General features: G+C 42.9%; 1 long non-coding RNA gene across 1 annotated transcript; it reads left to right on the top strand.

Moving 5' to 3' along the window:
* Window positions 1-2,133: 2,133 nt before the first annotated feature.
* LOC128107287 (uncharacterized) lies at window positions 2,134-9,353 on the top strand. The gene is made up of 2 exons (XR_008217034.1): window positions 2,134-2,188; window positions 5,694-9,353. It is a non-coding gene; the product is annotated as an uncharacterized LOC128107287 (long non-coding RNA).
* The last annotated feature ends 8,597 nt before the right edge of the window (window positions 9,354-17,950 follow it).

Here is a 17,950-nt window from a genome sequence, read left to right as displayed (position 1 = left end):
GATAAATGAACCCCAGTACTTTGGTAATAACTTTGATAACTGAAAGGACTGAGCAGACGCCATAACAGGCTGCTCAGTCTTCTCTCAGAGATCAGGCCTCAGTTTCAGTTTCCTGAGACTTGAGCAAGCAGTTTCTGGGAGGCTATGAACAAAAGACATAGTCCTTGCAGTAGCTCCCTTTCTGCACGTACTCTGACTGCTCAAGGTTCAGTCAATTGTTTACTGTCTGGGACCCCTCACCAACTTAGAGCTACGTGCATGGGTCAGTGTGAATGTGCTAGACCAGCCAGTCTCCATGGCAGCTCAAGGACAGAGCCTGGGACTTGTCCACGCCTGCCCAAAAATGATAACTGTAACCCCAACCAGTAAATTCAAAGGTTACTTACCCTCACCCAATCATATGATGCCAAGGCTTGTACCGCCTTGCTTGCTGTTTTTCCCTTTAAAAACTCTTCACCCTGAGAGCTCAGAGCCGTCCTCCTCCACCCATTGTCAGAGTTTTGAACACGGACCAGGCCTGGGCTTGCTTGTTATCAATAAACCCCTGTGTGTTTTGCATCAGATATCAGCTCTGTGGTGGTCTTGCTTGGTGGGGGAGGTCTTGATACGCAGGCACAACAATAACCACAGCAACTCACTGTTGTAGACCATTTTCCCAAGTTCCCACCACCTTAGGCCTTTTGTCCTGAAAGCATCCTAGCTATCTGGGAACAATCCTTTACCTAAAGTTAGCATTCTGCAATATAGCTTGTGATTGTTACCATTAATTGCTTCACAAATGTTTTTTTCTCAATTCTTCTTCAAAGCTTTCCACCCATCAAAGTATATGCTTCAGCACTCCTCCTTCTAAACACCTTAACAGATTTCTCTACAAAAGTCTTTCTGGATTTCTCTCAAATATGATCTTTCCCTTCAAATCCCTAAAAATAGTTTTCAGTGCTGTTATTTTATCCTGTCCTATAGAACATTTCTTAGTCCATATTAGAAGCTTTTCCTAAGTATGTCTCTTACAACCTTCCTTAATTTTATAGAAGTAATACTGTGTACTTCACAGAGATATTTTTAAGTTCCTGAGCTGGTTAGTTTTTTGTCAACTTGACACAAATTCAGATCATCTGGGAATAGGGAATGTCAACTCAGAAAGTACCTGCAACTCCAGCTTGAAGGGATCTGATGCCTCTGGCCTCCTTGGGTACCTATACACATGTGACATACACACATATAGGCACATAATTAAAAATAAAATAGATCATTTTTTTTTTCAGAAAAAGAAAGTAAGTGAATGAAAGTAGAACCTGGAAGTTGGCTAAGCATGAGAGTGGCCGGGGACAAATTGGCAGTAGAGAAGACTGTTGATGGTCCAGGTTTTAAAAGTCGAATGAAGATTTTTCTCTTAAGGCTGGATATGGCGGTGCACACCTTCAATCCTAGCACTTAGGAGGCAGAGGTAGATAGATCTCTGTGAACTAAAGTCCAGCCTGATCTGTATGCTGCGAGATCCAAACCTAGCCAGGGCTGCATAATGAGGTCCTGTCTCAGTTTTCTATTGACACTATGAAACATGAATCTCCAGGAAAGGATTTTAGTAAAAATGTTAACCACAGCCTTCATGGATCATACCAGCAAGGTAGTCAGCAAGGACACTCAATCATCTATTGTAGTGGTCCAGACTTGGGCATTGGTGTTGACATTTGAGAAGGGACAGAGTGGACAGGTAAGTCATGCTTAGGAAGTAACTGCTTGGATTTATAGTAAGAGGAAAGTGGAGTATCAATCAGGATGGTTGATTTCATTATTATTGATAAAAAAAAGTTACCCCCAAATGTATTGACTTTGAACAATAATTATAATTGTGCATATGAGGGCACACCTGTAATCCCAGCATTTGGGAGGCAGGGGCAAAAGTATCACTGTGAGTTCAAGACCAGCCTGGTCCACACAGTGAGTTCCAGACCCCATAGCTGTGATTTCATAACAAAGTGAGACTCTGTGTCAAGAAAAAAACTCTAGACACAGCAGCTTACCTAGTTCTGTTCCAGTCTTTCATGTACCAAGCTATTGGTAGGTGCAGGGTCGTCTAAACGTCGGCTGGGGCTGGAGGACATGCTTCCAGTTTCACGTTTTTGTTCACAGGCCTCCCAGGTCCTCACTGTGTGGCTGCTTGCCATGGAAACTGGATTCCTTCCATGTGAGTCCATGAAAGAATGAGTGGGAGGGGCTGCAATGTGGCTTAGGGACACCTGTGAGATTCTTGTCATTCTGATAAATGCCTAAGGGAGGAGCTTAAGGAAGAGGGGTCTATTCTGCTCATGTGTTCAGAGGTTTTGGTCCATCATGGTGGGGAAGGCATGGCAGAGTATAAAGCAGCTTACACCAGGGTGTCCAGGAAACAGAGAGAGAAAAGAGAGAGAGAGAGAGAGAGAGAGAGAGAGAGAGAGAGAGAGAGCCTGTGTATGGATTTCATCCAGGCCCCAGCCTATGCTATCATGCCTCCCACATCTGGGAATTCCTTTCTTCTTAGTTAATATTCTCTAGAAAGTCTTCACTGAGATGTCTAGAGAAGAGGTTTTGTTTGTTTGCTTGTTTTTTCTGTTTTGGTTTTTCGAGACAGAAAAACAGGGTTTCTCTGTGTAGCCCTGGCTGTCCTGGAACTCACTCTGTAGACCAGGCTGGCCTTGAACTCACAGAGATCCACCTGCCTCTGCTTCCTGAGTGCTAGGATTAAAGGCGTGTGCCACTACCACCGGGCTAGAAAAGAGTTTTACCTAAATCCCTAGGCATGTCTCAATCCAATGAAGCTGACAACCAAGATTCATCGTCAGAAATCCATCCACCCCAATACATCTTTTTATACCATAATAATTTCACCCCTAGACCCTAAAGGGCTCATGTCCCCTTCATAATTCAAGATTCATCTAGCTCACCTCCAGGAGTCCCAATAGTCTTCACAGTTTCAAAATTGTTCAAATCCCAAGTTCAAAGTTCCCTTCAAGACTCAAGGCCAACATTTAGCTTGTGAATCCTTGTGGAAAAAAAAAACAACAAGAAAATTATACACCTCCAATATAAAATAGCATAGAGTTAATGTTTCCATTTCAAAAGGAGAGAGTTGAGGGATATGAAAGAGAACCAAGGGCTGGGGCCATGGCTCAGTGGTTAAGAGTGCTTTCTACTCTTCCAGAGAAGCCAAATTTGGTTCCTGGAATCTCTATCAAGTAGCTTACAAATAACCTGTAACTCCAGTGCTAGAGGATCTGATGCCCTCTTCTGGCCTCTGTGAGCACCTACATTCATATGCACATACCCCTACACACACACACACACACACACACACACACACACACACATACACACACACACAAATGAAAAGAAATAATTTTTAAAAAAGAGAACACACATGCACCACACACATACATGTACACACAGAAAGGAAGAGTGGGAGGAAGAGAGGGAGGGAGGAAGGAAGGAACGAAAGAAAGAAGAGCAGGGCAGGGCAGGGCAGAGAAGAGCAAAGCAAGGCCAAAACCCAGCAAAGCAAACATCAAGTCCCATAGGCCCGTGTCTGACACCCAGGGTTCACTGTGGCTGTAAGATAGGAGCCCTAGAGGTCTTCAGAGGTCTCCATTTCCAACTTCTATGGCCTCTCTTCTGTTAAGTTCTGCTTACAGGACTCCAAATTATTCTAAACTCCTTCCACAAACCAGTTCCAACATTGCTGACCCACATGGTCAGGAACACTAACAGTAATGACCTTACTTAGCAATTTTCTGTGGTAGCCACTCTTGTCACTGGGACAGAATACCTGAGAAAACAAGATGGGCTCATTTTGGCTCACAGTTTCAGAGATTTCAGTCATCTAAACTCCTTCCACAAACCAGTTCCAACATTGCTGACCCACATGGTCAGGAACACTAACAGTAATGACCTTACTTAGCAATTTTCTGTGGTAGCCACTCTTGTCACTGGGACAGAATACCTGAGAAAACAAGATGGGCTCATTTTGGCTCACAGTTTCAGAGATTTCAGTCATCATGGAGGTATTGCAGAGTTAAAGGACTTACATCAGAACGGTCAGGAAGAGAGGATTCCTGTACTCATGGGCTTTCTTTTTCTTTTGTATTTTATTTCCAGTTACCAGTCTATGGGATGATGACCCCCACATTCAGGACAGATTTTCTCTACCTTAGTTTACCATTTCTGAAAATGAGCTCTCCCAGAAGTATGACTTTACTAACTCCTAGGTATTTCTCAATCCAATCAAGATTGTTACTGACCTAGTTAGTATCAGAAGGGACACGCCATCACTTCTGCCATATTCTATTAGTCACACTGATCAAATCTGATACAATATAAGGAACAGGAATACCAGGAAGGAGGAAAGCATCACTGAAGGCTGCTGTGGAAGTTAATGACCATGGGCAATTTACAAAACATCATGTGTAGGGGTAAGGAAGACCACCATGGGATACTACGAGTTCCCGAAACTTTGAAAGAGAGAATCTTGGCGAACAGATCATGAGAGGAGTCACACAGGAGATGCACAGCCAGTCAGATTCAGGAACCAGCTCACTGCCTGTCACACAGATGAGCGTTAGCATTGTTTGCCACTCTGTGTCTAGTGAGGTCATGGATGCAGGCATCAATCAGTCATGTTGGGAATATTGTGCCCTTCGGTATTGCAGGAGCCAAATACTATACATCAGAATGTTCTCTGGCTTTCAGAGCTAGATGGTACACATTCACCAGCAAAATACTGGGCACAGTCTCGCTGAGGCAAATGCTGCCAGAGACTAAGAAAGAGGACTTCTACCCAGGCCTAACTCCTAAGAGTTAGGTAAGGCCAAGCACAAAAGAAAGCTCGAAAACACAGTAGCCTCCTCCACATGGTCTCTATAAACTGTTTCTTGGGCACAGAGAATGGAGTGGAGCAGGATCCAGCTAGAAAGCAGATCTAGTATAATAAGGCTACATATCAAGGGTAACTCTCCAGGGCCTGATGTGAGCCGCTATGTGGGCAGCGATCTGATTAAACGTAAGGACAACAGATAAACTATCATTTATTCAGAGTCTGGATTCATTATGTTGCACAGGCTGATTTCTCACTTTCTATTTATCTCAAGGTAGCTCTGAACTCGTATTCTCCTGCCTCAGACTTCTGAACGCTAAAATTACAGATATGCACACCATACCTGGTTCTGGTAGCTCATAAGTGTGCATGTTCTCTCTTTTCTTTCTCTCTTCTTCTTCCCCCCTTTCTTCCTTTCTTCCTTCCTCTTTCTCAGGAGGAAGACCATGCTGGAGACCAAGCTCAGGCCCTGACACTCACGCACAGAAGGCAGAGACTCTACTCCTTAGTCATACCCCCAGCCCCCTCCTTGGACGCTCTCAATCTGTCTTTCTCAGTCTTGGTTTCTCCAGTCAATGCAGATAAATTTGCCAGACAATTGTAAATATTTTCAGATTGTGTCAGAAACTGAGTTGTCTTTATTTTTGTATAGAGATGGGGGGGGGGCTGTATCTATAAAGGACTGACGAGGCCATATGATCCTTTGGGGCTAGAGTTATAGGAGGTTGTGAGCCTACCAATATGGGTGCTGGTCTTTTGGGAGAGCAGCAAACACTTCACCACTAAGCCATCTCACCAGCTGCAACTTTTAATTTTGTTTGTTTTTGTTTTGTTTTGTTTTTAACAGGAGAAACCAACTCTGGCTAAGACCAGAAAGAATGTATTTGAAAGATACGGAACAAGTCATCTGAAAAACAAGGTTCAGGAAGAACAACCCCGGATTTCCCCAGGGGCAGACAGTCATCTAGGAGCTCAGACACCATTGTCAAAATAAATCCTGCTCCAGTTTTCTTCGACAGCACTCGAGTTACCTGGTTCAAGATGCACTGGCCTGGAATAAAACAAGGCAGGCCTCATTAATTAACAGACTATCCTGACTGCTGCTGGGAGGGTCAAAACAATTACCAACAAGGAATGCAGAATGTTAAGAACCAAGGAGGGCTGGGTGCTAAGAAGCCTGGGAACAGCAAATACCCAGCATAGTCTGAGCTGTGATCTTGCTCCAGGGTTCCTCCAGGGTTTTGTGGAGGGAGGGAGGTGGCTTTTAGGCCAGCCTTGTGGAATCAACTGGTCTTTCACCATCTCTAGGCATGATGTTACTAGCTTAAAATGCCAGACTGTTTGTCACAAGGAGAATTGGTGTTTAAAAAAACGAAGCTGCGTCAAGCACGGTGGTACATTCCTGTAATCCCAGCATCAGGTAGGTGGCAGCAGGAGGGTCAGGAATCCAAGTTGTTGCAACACAGAAAATTCAAGGCTAGCCTTGGCTACCCAAGACTCTATCTCCAAAGACAAACAAACAAAAGTCCCCAAAGGTGTGTAATAAATATTGACACTAAAATAGGTAGGAGACAGAAGGGAATGCTGATGTGCTGATGTTTAAAAGAAAGATTACACGTGCCCACTGTTTTTCATATCTGATGACCACAAAGGTATGTTCCAGCAGCATCAGGGCAAAGTGGGAAACCTGGAGTGAAGACCGAGCTGGACTATACAAGCCTTTCCAGTTTACGGGAAACTTGCAGTGTCGGTAAGGAAAAGCACATGGCCTTTAACAACATCATTTCACTGGCCTGCATTGTTCCATGGCTTTCCACCAAGTTCTACTGCCTACCTGTCAACATTTAGCTCACCTGTCTTATCTCTGAGCCAGCCTGCAAAATCCAACCCACGTCATAACCAAGCAGCGCTTCCTGCTTAGGCCAGGAGCTTGTTACTTCTCAAATGTCCTCTCGGCTTCTTGCCATCTTTCTTTTTTTCTTCTTTGTTGTTTTTTTTTCCCCCCAAGACAGGGTTTCTCTGTGTAGCCCTAGCTGTTCTGGAACTTGCTCTGAAGATGAGGCTGGCCTCAAACTCACTGAGATCTGGCTGTCTCTGCCTCCCAAATGCTGGGATTAAAGGCATGGGCCACTACACCCAGCCTTCTTGCTATCTTTCTACACTTCTAAGAGTATGGAAAGCACAGTCCCTAATAATGACAAGCTGGATGTTGGAAGTTTACTGCAACTGTGTGTGTGTGTGTGTGTGTGTGTGTGTGTGTGTGTGTGTGTGTATGTGTGTGTCCGTGTGTGTGTGTCCGTGTGTGTGTGTGTGTGTATGTGAACACGCACACACAGAAGCCAGAAGACAACCTCAGCTATCATTCTTTAGTTGCCCCAATCTTGTTTCTGAAACAAGGTTTCTCATTGGCCTGGGCCTCACCAATTAGTCTAGACTTGCTGGCCAGCAGGCCGAATGGACACTCACCTACTCCTGCCTTCCCAGTCCTAGTGACTCCACACCCAGACACTGTAACTTTAAAAAACCTGCTCTCTCAGGCAGGCAGGCAGGCAGATCTCTGAGTTCCAGGCCAGTCAGGACTACATAGACAGACCCTGTCAAAAAACAAAACAAAAAAAAAATAAATAAATAAATAAATAAATAAATAAATAAATAAATAAATAAATAAATAAATAAAACAAAAAAATCTCAACTCAAGCCCTGCCAGAACATGCTCGTAAGTCTCCCCATCCCCATACCAGCAGCTCCACTCCCCGCACCACGAGCTCCACCCCCACCACCTAGACTCATCCACTGTGGGCACCAGAGCTCTTCTCCCAGCTAATGAGATCTTGCCAAACCTTAGAGTTACCTCACTATGACATATAAACAAGCCGAGTCACCTACAGTCCATAGCCCTGACCTAACTTCCTAGCCTCCTCTCAATACCACCTGTAAATGTGCATTTATTTATCTGTCCATTCATTCTTTCATTTGAATCGTGTGTATGCATTTGTGTTTGGGTGTAGGTATGTGTAGGTGAATGCCGGAGCCCTGAGAGGTCAGATCCTCTGGAGCCGGGAGTTAGAGGCAGTTGTGAGCTGCCTGGCACACATTCTAGGAACCGAACTCACGTCCTGTGCGAGAGCAGCAAGCTCCCTTAACCACTGAGCCATCGTTCCAGTTCCAATACTACTTTATTTATTCACTTATGTATTTGTTGGTTGGTTTGTTTTTGAGACAAACTCTTGCTAGGCATCCTTGGCTGGTCTGGTACTCACTATGTAGACCATGCTGCATTGAACCCATAGAAAATCATCTTCCTCTGCCTCCCAAGTGCTGGGGTTACAGGCCACCATGTCTCCAATACCTCTCTCTCATTTCACATTCCCAGAACATATCCGTCACTGTCCCACAATGAATTTTGCAGCCTCTGTTCCCTTTATCTTGTGTGTTCTCACATTGTCTTCCTCACCTTGCAAGTATTACCAATCAAAATGAATCATTTTTCCTAGCAATAATAATTATCCATTGTAAAGAACTGGATAGGGGACCAGCATAATAGTTGAGCTGGTAGACTGGATAAAGGCACCGCCGCTTAGTCAGACCACTTGAGTTTTTTCTCAGAAACGTATATGATGGAGAGAACTGACTCATGCAGGGTCCCTCTGACCTCCACACGCCCGCCATGCCCCCCTCAAATAAATCATTGAAAGTATAATTAGAGGGAGTGGGAGGGAGGGAGAATGAACCGAATAGGACTTTCGCATGTGCTGTCTCATTTAGCCCTGACCATAATCCAGCAGGTTAGGTATTACCAGTCCTCATTCCCTATCCGAGGCCATGAGGACAGCTGTGCTTCCAAATTCAGAATAGACTATGTTTTTGAAACGGAGAGGGTAGATACGCACACAGCACCTTCCTCTTAGGATGGGGCTAAGCGGGCCACGTGTTCTTTCAGAGAAGAAGCTAGGGAGATGCCCTGTCCAATGTATTTTTCTCAGGTCTGTCGCTTTAACCATTCTAAGCAATACTTATGTATGAACAGAACCTTGCAAGGGAAATAAGTACAGCTAACTTTTGCAGCCACTAACGTGCACCAGAAAAGTAATTTAAATGGTGATAAAGTGTTTGCGTGGATGGCCGCTCTTTCCCATTTCTTCCTTCCCTTTGCTTCCTTCTGCTGCTTACACGCTTTCCTCAGTTTCCCCATTAAGAGCACAGGCCTCTGCTTCCAACGGAAGAATTCTTTCTTCAGTGTCACTACCAATTCATGTTTTATGATTTTACCATTATTGTGTGTTGTATGCATGTGTGTATGGGGGTGTGTGCTCATGCCCCTGCACACATGTGGAGGCCAGAGGACAGCTTTGTGGACTCCTCTCTCTCTCCTTCCACCTTTACATGGGTTCCAGTATTGAACTCAGGTCATCAGATTCGCAGCCAGTGCCTCAACCACTGGCCTTCTCACTGGCCTTCAGTTTTCTCTGGCAACACACACACACACACACACACACACACACACACACACACATACAAAAAAAAAAAAAAACCAAAAACAAAAAAAACACACACACTTTAATTTTTTTAAAAAAGATTTATTTATCTTTTATGTACTTTGGGGTTTTGCCTGCATATATGTCTGTGTGAGGATGCCAGTCCCCTGAAACTGGAGTTACAGACAGCTGTGAGTGGCCATGTGGGTGCTGGGAATTAAACCCGGGTCCTTTGGAAGAATGGCTGATGTTCTTAACCACTGAGCCATCTCTCCAGTCCCCACACTTACTTTTTTTTGTCTTTTAATTTTTAACTTTATTGTTAAAAGAGTTATAAAATTTAAAAAAGTTTGGTGTGTGATGTTTTAATTTTTTTTTTTGAGACGGGTCTCATACGGCCCAATAACCTTGAACTTACTACGTAGCCAGTAATGACCCTAAACTCCCAATCCTCCCACTTTCCCCTCCTCAATGCTAGGATCACAGGTATATGGTAAACCACACCTGTTTTATGCCGTGTTGAGGATCAAACCCCAAAGTTTCATACGTGGTCGGCAAGCACTCTGACGCCTGAACTACATCCCCAGCCCCACTACTCCTGTCTTGCCTGACAAAACCAAAAATAGTTACCATGTGCTTTAGGAATTCAATATAAAGACTCAAAACAAGCGTGTTCTCTTCATTATTCTGTGAGTCTACATACAGAGGAGACCAAAAGTTTAGTCCTAGTCACTGACAAGATTACCCGGTCAGTAAAGGTGCTTGCTGCCAAGCCTGGCAACCTGAGTTAGATCTCCAAGCTCCACATGAAGAGAGGAGAGGACCAACTCCTGAAAGCTGCTCTGTTACCTACACACACACACACACACACACACACACACACACACACACACACACACACCCCATAGCATGTACCACCCCAAATCAATAACTAAACAAATGTAATTAAAATTTTGAATTAGTGTCAAACTATTCGTAATAATCAAGAAATGGAAATGCCTAAGGTGTCCATTTACAGTGACTAAGGAAAATGCAGTGCATATATGCAATGGAATATTATTGTGTCATAACAAAGAATTGAATCCTTTGATTTATCACTTGGATGGGAGTAGAGGACCTTATGTTAACTGAAAAGAACCAGGCACAGAAGGGCAAATACAACACTCTCATATGTAGACACCAAAAGAGGGCACAATAGTAGCCATTTGATACCAAGAAGGTCTCTTTGTTTCTTTTCTCATCAATGAGACAAAAATGACAACTTAGGGGCAGAAGGGTAGGAAGGGTCATTTTGGCTCTGGGGGTACAGTTCATCACAATGGGGAAGGCAAGACAGCTGGGGCTCCATCTGTGGTGTGTGGCCTCTTGTATCCCTGTGGGCCAGGAATCAGAGCATTCAGCCTTCAGGAAGAAGCAGAGCTAGCCTGCAAACATCAAGCTGCATTCCCAGAGCCCTGGGCCCACCAACTATTACCAGAAGGTTCCACAACCTCCCTAGAAAGCACCACTACCTAGCGACTGAGTTCAAACGCATGAGCCTGTTGGAAACAGTTCACATTCAAACCACAGCAGAAGGCTGTGCTCTAGGGGAAGACAGGAGGAAGTCTGGTGACAGATCCCAAGAAACACGAAGGGAGGAGGGCTAAGCTCAAGTACCCATCTCACAGTAGGGTGACAACAGTTGGCAATAATTCATTATTCATTTTATAAATAACTGAAGGGCAAGAATAAGATTTCCCCAGCTACAGAAAAATGATAGCTATTTCAGGAGTTAGAAATGTCAGTTTTCTGGATGTGACCCTTTTGCATTGTTCATAATAATCAAATTATCACACTGTAGCATGTAAGTGTGTACAATTATGTGCTGAATTAGTATTTTAAGGGTAAATAAGAATTTGTGCTGGCAGGAGGGTAGTGCTTAGCAGTTTAGCAGTTAAGAACACTGTCTGCTGTTCCAGAGGACCAGGGTTCAATTCCCATCATCCACCCACACGGGAGAGCACTGTCTGTAATTCCAGTCCCAGGGGACCAGACACCCTCTTCTAGCCTCTGAGGGCACTGCATGCACCTGGTGTACACACGTGCGCTTAGGGACCTTCAAGATCAGCTGGCACTGGGGCTGAAGCCATTCAGCCTGCTCTTGCTGGTGTGAGAAACAACGATCCTCACTTCATAATAAGAGCCCTGGAGACTCGGAGCCACTAACAAGAAGCAATTTGATTTATGAGCAGGGGTCAGGCTAGAATTGCAGGCTTACTGATTGAGCACCAAGAACAGTTTATAAACCCTTGTGGATGAGCCTGCCTCCCCCTTCCTCATCACTGAGTCATGAGGAAGGTGCAGTCTCAGAAGCCATCTAGATCTTATCTCTACATTTGTCTTTTTTCTGAACAAAACTGTGTGTGGGTTCATCTCCACATTTTACATCCTGTTTATTTTAAAACTTCTCAGATACATGACCTTGCAGGCAAGCTTGGCTCTTACTAATTTTCTTCTTTAAGCTGGTAGTTTGAGTAAGGAGGACAGCTTAGCAGAGTTTGGGTAGAAGGGAACAACTTGACTTGCAAGCGTTTCAAGGGACTAGAGTTTTCTGTTCGTTTATATCTGGACCCAAGCTGGCTCTAGGCACCTTTGGAAATGAGCTCACTACATCTGACTTCAACATCTCAGGGATTCACCTGCTTTGCTGAAAACATTGGAAGACTATGCATTTTTAGTGTTATTTCAATGTGCTATTCAATTTAGTATTTCAATGTAATTAGCCAGTCTTCTGTGGCTTTATATTAAATCTTAAGATGGGTTATGTGCTCCAATTTTTCATAATGATTGCTATTTTCGTCTTTTGGGAATCCATTTTTGACCAATTTTACCCTGAAACATGGAATATCATACCATGTATTTAGACTTTTAAATTCTCTCAGCAGTGTCTTGTGTTTTTCAGTCTGTAGGCTTTGCACATGCTTAAATTCCATGAATATTTCATGTCTTGTGTTATTATATACAGTCTTAAGTCCATTGTCTATGTCTTCATTCTTCATTATATTGTTCATCTCATTGTATAAAAACCCAGTTGACTTTGTGTATTAACATTATATCTTGGGAATCACCCAGTCCAAGGATCTTTTTCTTGGTCCTTCAGGATTTTCTATGAATGCAATAACTTTCTCTGTGAATAAAGTCAATTTTATTCCTCCATTCAAATTTTTATGTCTGCTTGTCTCTTCCCTCTCCCTCTCTGACATCCTTCCAGGATCTCTAGGATGAGACTGAATAGAAATGCTGACACCAGGAAAAGCTTGCTATATTCCCAGAACTCAGGAGGAAACTTTCAGTATTTCAACTTTAAGAATTACTTTAGCCTTGATATCTTCATTTGTGTTGGTTTTGTAGCTGTCTTTCATTATATTGGCGAAGCCACTTTCCATTACATTTTTAAAGAAATATTTTTAGAATTGTGTGTGTGTGCTTGTGCTCTCTCTCTCTCTCTCTCTCTCTCTCTCTCTCTCTCTCTCTCTCTCGCACACATGCACATGTGTTTGTGTGTATGTGCATATGGGGGGGGGGTGTCAGGTACCCAACGAGTCCAAAAGAGTTAGTGTTGGGGATCAAGCTCAAGGTTGCACACACACTAGGCAAGTAGTCTTCCACTGAAGTGCAGCCCCAAATCTTGTCTATGGCTTTTTAGACCTGTGAATCTTCGTTTGTGTATATGTTGAGGGGGGTGTTGCCTTTCATGCATGTCTGTGCACGCACCATGTCTGTGCCCGTTACCTGTAGAGGACAGAGAGGGCATCAAACCCCCTGGAACTAGATATACAGATAGTTGTGAGGCACCATCTGGGTGATTAGAATCAAACCCAGGTCCTCTGGAAGAATAGCCGGTGTTCTTAACCACTCATCTCTCCAGCCACATAGGGCTGTGAATCTCAAAGAGCCAGCGGTGTTAATTCAATCAAGAAACCAGCTGATATGAAATGCAGGAAAAGCTGATTTTTTTTAATTTGAGTCTGGGGCAGGAAAAGACCAATGCCACCGACCAACCAATCATGCAGGATGAATTTTCACTTGGTCTTTTTGTTCTGCTGGGGTCTTTAGTTGATATAACGGAGATACCAATGTTAGGGTAAACAACATGCTGTCTCTAGTTCAGCAGTTCTCAACCTGTGGGTCGCGATCCTTTGGGGCTCGAACAACCCTTTCACAGGGGTCTCCTGAGAACATCGGAAAGCACAGATATTTACACTACGATTCATAACAGTAGTAAAATTACAGTAGCAATGAAAATAATTTTATGCTTGGGGGTCATCATAACGTGAGGAATTATGTTAAAGGGTCGCAGCATTAGGAAGGTTGAGAACCACTGATGTAGTCCGTCAAGCATCTTCACAGACATACCCAGAATAAGGATTGACCAAATCCTTATTTGGCCTGGGCACTTCATGGTCTAACCAACTGACACATAAAACTAACCATCAATGGCTGGAAGACAGAAATACCATAAGAATTTAGGGACTCTGATCCCTGCTCTGGTTCCTGTAGCAGGTTGTTCTTATCAGACTTTCTTTGGACCACCAGCACCAAAATAATGACAAGGGGACTGATTATTAATTCTGAAAGTTTGGCCTTAGCTTAGGCTTGTTTCCAACTAGCTCTTATAACTTAAATTAGCCCATTCTTATTGATCTACATTCTGCCACCTGACCCTTTACCTCTCCTCAGTACCGTGCATCAGACTTGCTCCAAGACTCACTGGTGAAATCTGCACACTTAGATTCATTCCCTGAGTTCCTCTCTCTGCCTGGAAGTCCCACCTAACCACTCCTGCCTGCCGAATAGCTGTTCAGCTTTTTATTAAACCAATCAGGTGAGGCGAAACATAGACACATCTACACACAGTGTAAACCAATAGCCTGCAACAGGTTCCTAAAGGAGTTTAGAACTGTCTCTTCAGAAGGGGAAATGCTAGAGTAGCATTGAAGGCTCACTAAGGGAAAACTATCACCTCCCACCCAAAAGACTGGAATCTACCTCTGGGCTGAGACATGCCTCTGTCCCCTCCCTTAAGAATTAATTAGGTTGAGCTGGTCCAAGCAAACAACACTCAGTAGGGCAGTTTCACCTTAAGCCAACGCTAAAGAGATGGGAGGAATAATTAGCCTTTTAATGAGACACTGTACTTTTCCTTCCCAGATTTCTCACATCCTCACACAGTTCCTAAGAGCCACCATGCATTCTGTTGAGTCTGCCTGGTCTCTTTTTTCTGTTGACTGCTGGTCAGAGCTTAAGCATCCTTTTCTGGTGCTCTGAGATTCCTTATTCTTTCTACGAAGTCTCCCATCCATGTTTGCAATGCAGTTGCTTATCCAACATGTAGATGGCCTCTATGCCTGACTCAAGCAGCGTGGCTCCCTCTCTTAAATCCTATCTATGAATCTGCAAGAAACTTCTCTCTAAAACTCAAACCAAAACAAAACCAGCAACAACAATAACCAACACTAACCATTATACCTCTGGAATGAATTCTTGGAAACTAAATTTCCCAGTTGAGAGCTGTATTAGTCAGGGTTCTCAAGGAATAGAACAGAGGTTTTTTTTATGATGTTAAAACCAACCATAATAAGAGCTAACTAAAAATCCCTGTTTTATACTCAAGCGATATACAGAGGTATAATGTTCTGACCCCAAATCAAAAATATTCATTCATTTACTTAAACATTTAAAATTCATGATAGGGGGTATATGGAGTGCAGAGGCAGAGTGTTTGCTGACATATATGAGGCCCCGGGTTCAGTTCCTAGCAGTGAAAAAAGTATATTGAACATACATTATAAAATATTTAGGGACAGTAAGATGGCTGAGCCGGTAAAGGCACTTGCTTCCAAGCCTGAGGAAATGAGTTTGATCCTTAGATCCTACATGGTGGAAACAGAGAACTGACTCCCAAGGATTTCTCCTGACCTCCATACATACCCAGTGGAACATGCATGCCCACACACATAAAGACAGACACAATAAATTAATTGGTTAATAAAAACAAATGTGTGTGTGTGTGTGTGTGTGTGTGTGTGTGTGTACGTGTGGACTTCATCACTCAGTGCCAAGGCACAAGGCTCTGCTGAGTACTGTCTGTTACTTCAACCTTCCTCTCCCATATAAAACTTACTTTCCCTTTAGGCATTGTAGGTTAAAATCTTTTTTTATGACAATGACGATGACCCATTTATGGCTGAGCACTCAATAGTCACGTATTCTCAGCATTTTGACCAGTTATGATTAGTCTTTGCAGGAAATGCTGACCACTTCAGTTCTCTGGCCACCACTGAGGGCAGCCAATAATCTATGTGTATAAATATAAATATTTTGAAGGCAATTGGACAACATGTCATTCAGCAGGACAACAGTAGCAGGTTTCCCTCGAGGGTCTTTGATCTCCTGACCCAAGGGCCTTTGTCAAGGTTTACAGAATCAGGCAGGAATTCTTTCCTGTAGAGAAGGCCTCAAATCCAATCCAAAAGTGATTGGTTACTCCCATATCTTAATGCCACTATTGCACCAGTGAGTAGGTAGATACTTCTACTACACACAGTTTTATATCCTAGAGAATGAGATTTCAGGAAAGTGAGAGGGAAGATGTACATTTTAAAAAGCAAAAAGTGGCTGGGTGGTGGTGGCGCACACCTTTAATCCCAGCACTCGGGAGGCAGAACCAGGCAGATCTCTGTGAGTTTGAGGCCAGCCTGGTCTACAGAGCAAGATCCAGGACAGGCACCAAAACTACACAGAGAAACCCTGTCTCGAAAAACAAAAAATAAATAAATAAATAATAAATTAATTAATTAAATAAAAAGCAAAAAGCTGAAAGACATATATTTTGAAATAGATCTTAAATTTTTGATTATACAAATCCAAAAGACTAAAATAATTGAAACTTCAAAAGAAATGACAACTGGTGCATAGAGCTAGCCTGTTTTCATCATCAGTTTTAGTCTGTGGGAGGGCTATGTAAACCTGTGGGTGTAGAACTGAAAAATATTTTTAAAAATTTTTTATGTTTGTTTTTTGAGACAGAGTTTCTCTGTGTAACTCTGGCTGTCCTGGAACTCACTCTGTAGACCAGGCTGAACTTGAACTCAAAGAGATTCACCTGCCTCTGTCTCCTGAGTGCTGAGATTAAAGGTGTGCACCACCACCAGTTTGTTTTATTTTTTAATTTTTAAGAATTTGGTTATTATCAACCTGACATGTATCATATATTCATCATTATGTTATTGTTAAGCTAAATGTCAGAACACAGTCCAAGAATGGAGTAAGGAGAATTCTGAGTTCTTGTGAGCAAGCACCCCCCAAAACAAGACAAGAGTCTTGTGACCTCAGTTTCTTCAAAACACAGAATTGTTCATGGAATGTGTTTTGTGTTCCTCCCAGGTGTAGTGGGTAAGAGTGAGTTGACTTCAGATTATTCATTATCACTGCCTATTGTGATTTGCTTATATGCCTCTTAGATAAACATGTTTTTGCCACATGCAGCTTGTCCTTGGGGTTGTACACTTTACTCAGGTGGCTCCTCTTAACCCTCAGAGTACCAATCGTCTGATGTCTGTGTAAAGTTGGCTACTGCCTGAGACTTTAGTCTGCCTCATTTACGGGCTCCATTTTCCCAGGTCCCATCACCTATAAAACAGTGACACTAAGCAATGAAGACTAGAAAATGGTGGTGACTGGACTGCAGTAGTTTAAAGTACATGAATTCTTTTTATTTTTGTTAGTAAAGCAGACAATGCTGTACCTTTTATCATATTAAAATAAGCACTAAGCCAAACACTTAGATATTCATTTATTCACTGGGGACACCTTTGTGGCAAATGGAGAACTCTTTGTGATCTGGGTTGGGGTGCAGAGATCTCACTGGAAGAATCTGGAGAATGGCACTAAACCCTTTTCATTTGTTTGGAGGAGAAACAATACAAACCAAACATGTGAATTTCTTCATCCACTTCTAATTCTAGAGTGCAACTTTATTGTCAATAAAATCACCCTGTGGTCTTTATAAAATTATAAAATTATTGTTATTATTACCTATGTGGTCAAGGTGGGAGGTATATATTTGAGTTAAGATCTGTTTTCAGGGCTGGAGATGTAGCTCAGTAACAGAATGGTTGCTTAGCATGTGTGAGGTCCTAGGATTAAATCCCCTATACTGAAGAAAAAATTATGAGTTTGTATTTCCAGAGTAAAACTTTTCAAAATTCTTTCTCAAGTTTTTTAATGGCACTTTGTTGTTCTGGATATGCACTTATGTATGTCTCTATATCCATCATGATAATCACTTGGTGATTATCTCTATAATACAAAAAAAAACCCATGAATAATTCCTTTTCCCAGTCCACCTAGTCCTGATGAGGAAGAGATATAGAGATATAGAGGAGGTGGGGAGATGGCTCAGAGGGTAAAACGCTTTCTGTCCATGCATGAGGACCTGAGTTCAGATCTGCAACACCCACAGAAAAGCCAGACATGTCACCCGGATGCTTGGGGATGAAGACAGGTGGATTTTGGGGCCTCACTGGCCCCCCCAGCTTATATAAAACAGTGGGTTTTGGATTAAATGAGAGACCCTGTCTCAAAAAAT

The sequence above is a fragment of the Peromyscus californicus genome, unplaced genomic scaffold, assembly GCF_007827085.1.
Source record: "Peromyscus californicus insignis strain IS unplaced genomic scaffold, ASM782708v3 Scaffold_12__1_contigs__length_115047231, whole genome shotgun sequence".
Taxonomy (NCBI): domain Eukaryota; kingdom Metazoa; phylum Chordata; class Mammalia; order Rodentia; family Cricetidae; genus Peromyscus; species Peromyscus californicus.
This window is presented reverse-complemented; position numbering and strand designations above follow the sequence as displayed.